The following is a 3,654-nucleotide window of genomic DNA, read 5'->3' as shown; positions in this document are numbered from 1 at the left end:
CAGCCACCTTGACCTAAACAGCATTTACACACATAAAATTTCAGAATACACATTCTTTTCTAGTGCACCTGGAACATGCATCAAAATAAATTTTACATACTGAGTTATAAAATGTCTCAATAAATTTCAGAAGGTTGCAACATTGCAGGGTATATTCTCTAACCAAAAGGAACTAAATTACAAGTCAGTAACAACATGATACCATAAAAAGCCATAAATAATCAGAGACTGAACAACACATTTCTTAACAATCCATTGGTTAAAGAAAACATGGCAATTATTTGAAAAATTTGATAGAATGAAAGTGAAATTAAAATATACCAAATTTATGGGATGCTGCTAAAGCAGTGCTTGAATAAAAACTTATAATGTCAAAACCTATATTAAATAAGAGGAAAAGTTTACAATCATTGTCTAAATTCCTATCTTAGGTAACAACAAATAATAAAAAACTAATACCAAATTAAGTTCAAGGAAGGAAAGAAAATAAAGAGCAAAAATTAATGAAGTGTAAATGCTTGAGAATTTTTACTGACCAATTTATTATACATTTGTAAATTTAAATGTACAAATTTTAATTGTACATTGTTATGAGTTACAGTGTGATGTTTTGCTCCATTTACACACTGTGCATTGATAAACTCAGGATGCTTACATTACCCATCATCTTAACAATTTATTATTTGTTTGTGATGAGAAATTTAAAAATGCACCCTTCTAACTATTTTAATTATACCATGTTGTCAACTGCAATCTCTGTCTGCATAGTAGACCACCATGTACTCTTCCTAGCTGGCTGTGACACTGCAGTCTCTCCCTTCCCTCCTCCTCTCCTTACCCCTAACCACTGCCCTCTTCTCTAGCTCAATGAGATTTGATATTTTAGTTTCCACAGATGAGTGGATTTATGTGCTATTTCTTGGTTTCTGTGCTTGACTTATTTTACACAACCTTATGAGCTCCATCTCCATTTTGTCACAAATGATGGAACTTTGTCCTTTTTTATGCTGAATTATAGGCATGTACCACCACAGCTGGCTTGAGTTGATTTTTGTATGAAGAGAGAGAGGGATCTGTTTCATTTTTTACATGTGGACATCTGCTTATCCCAGCACCATTTGTTAAAATGAGTGTCCTCACATACAAGTGATATATACATGTATGATACATGCATGTCTATCATATATGTGTATGTATATATACATAGTGATATAGGGGTTTGAACTCAGGGCCTCATGCTTGCCAGTAGGGGCTCTACCACTTGATGCATGCCCCCAGCCCTTCTTCACTCTTAGTTACTTTTCAGCTAGGTCTCTCATTTTTGCCCCAAGTGGCCTTGGACCACAACCCTACCTTCCCCCTCCCTTGTAGCTGGAGTCACAAGCTCATGCCACCACTGCCTGGCTTATTGATTTAGATGGAGTCTTGCTAACTTTTTACCCAGGCCATCCTCAAACTGTAATCCTCTCAATCTCTACCTCCCAAGTAGCTATGACAATAAGCATGACTTGCCATGCCCTGCTACATGTGCTCTTGATACCTTTTATTTACTATAGCTTTGTAGTATATTTTAAAGCCAGTTAGTGTAATGCCTTCTGTTTTGTTCTTTTTTGCTCAAGACTGCTTGGACTATTCAAGGTCTTTTATGATTCTATACTTTTCTAGAAGTATGTCTTTTGTATTTCAGTGGAGTATTGGTATTTTGATAGCGATTACATTGATTCTATAACTCATTTTGTATAGTATGTGCATTTTAACAATATTGATTCTTCCATTCTGTGTACACAAGATTTCTTTCCATTATTTTTTGTGTGTCCTCTTCAATTTCTTTCACCAATGTTTTATAGTTTTCATTATAGCGCTCCTTCCCTTCTTTGGTTAAATTTATTGGTAGATATTTTTATAGCTATTATAAATGAGATTGCTTTCTTAACTTCTTTTTCAGAAATCTCACCGTTGGCACATAGAAACACTATGGATTTTTCTATACCGTGTATCCTGCAACTTTGTTGATTTTGCTTATTACTTTTAACAGTGTTCATGTGGTCTTTAGGATTTTCTATATATGCAATCTTGTCATCTGCAAACAGCAGTAATTTGACTTCTTTTCCAAAGCGGATGCCATTATTTCTTTCTGGTGTCCCATTGCTCTGGCTACATTGAATAAAAATAATGAAAGTGGGTATCATTGTCTTGTTCCCAGTCTTAGAGGAAAATCTTTCATCTTCCCATCCAGCATCAGCTTGCACAAGATAACCACTATTGTGCTGAGGTTTTTCCTTCTTTACCTAATTTTATGAGAATTTTCATCATGAAGGAATATTGAATTTTACCAAGTGCTTTTTTTTGCATCTATTGAAATGATCATTTATTTTTGTCCTTGACTCTGTTGATGTGATATATTACCATGAAGAATTTAACAAAGGTAAAAGCTGTTCTTTGAAAAAAATTCAACCATACTAATAAATACCTAGATAAAAATATAAAAAAGAAAAACAGCAAAAATTATTAATATCAAAAACAAAGGTTATAAATTCAAATAACACAGATGTTAAAAAGATAATTTTGTCAATTAATTTCACATTAATGAAATGAATAAATTTCTTATAAAATATACCATAGTGGGAGAGAGAAGATGGTGGCTAGAGGGAAGAAGCAGAAAGGGAGCCTCCTATAGTGAAATCTTGGAGAGACACTGGAGACACAACTTGCAGGCAAAACCACCAAGAAGAGGCATAACTTTGAGCCCTCCACACCTCCAGGGTGCGCAGAGCATCTCCACTTCACGTTAAACGGAGAAACCAGGAGGGCCTCCGGGCCGCCAGTCGCCCGCGACCAGACTGCTTGGGAAGATGCGGACAAGGTGAGCTTAGAGATACCACAGTACTCCCACAGACAACCCTGGGCCAGAGCAGCATAGCCCCCTGGACAGAACGACCTCCACCCAGGGAAAAAAGAGAAACTGAGTAATAAGCAATAAGAAAAATAAAGACACGTGGGAAAGAGGGTGGGGTGCACTGAGCACCAAAGATTGGGGGAAGGGAATCCTTCCGGGGACTGTAAATAAACAAGCCAGGTGGGTAGGAGAGGCTCCGGCTGGAGCGGGGGCGCAAGCCCAGCAATCAGGAGCGGGAAAGCTTGTGAGAGTGGCGGAGGGAGGAAAACTCCACAGGAGGGGGGGGGAAGGCCCACTTCCCAAGTGAACTGTAAACAAACATGGTGGCTGGCAGGAGCAGCAGCACCACCCAGTAATCAAGAGTGGGAAAGATTGTAAAAGCGGCAGTGGAAGGAAAACTCCACAGGAGAGGGGGGAAGACCCACTTCCCATGTGAACTGTAAATAAACACACAGGCCTGACAACGCGGGTGCAGTGTCACCTTTCCCAGTGTGCTTGGAAAGGGGAAAGCTTGTAGCAGAGGCTCACGCACAGGAGAACTCTGAGCAAACAAAGCCTGCGGGGCCAGGTGAGTGTTAAGCTCACCCCTGAGATCTGCATAAATAACACCTCCAACAACAGCAGGCTGACAGCAGCGGGCAGGCAAGCCACAGCCACAGATACTATTCTCAGAACTGTCTCTAGACTCTTTTTTTTTCCTCTCTCTCCCTACCTTGATGAGAAAACAACCGAACTACACCTGCATGCTGAAAAACTTA

The sequence above is a fragment of the Castor canadensis genome, chromosome 5 (genome assembly GCF_047511655.1).
Source record: "Castor canadensis chromosome 5, mCasCan1.hap1v2, whole genome shotgun sequence".
Taxonomy (NCBI): Eukaryota; Metazoa; Chordata; class Mammalia; order Rodentia; family Castoridae; genus Castor; species Castor canadensis.
Note: the sequence above shows the minus strand (reverse complement) of the source record.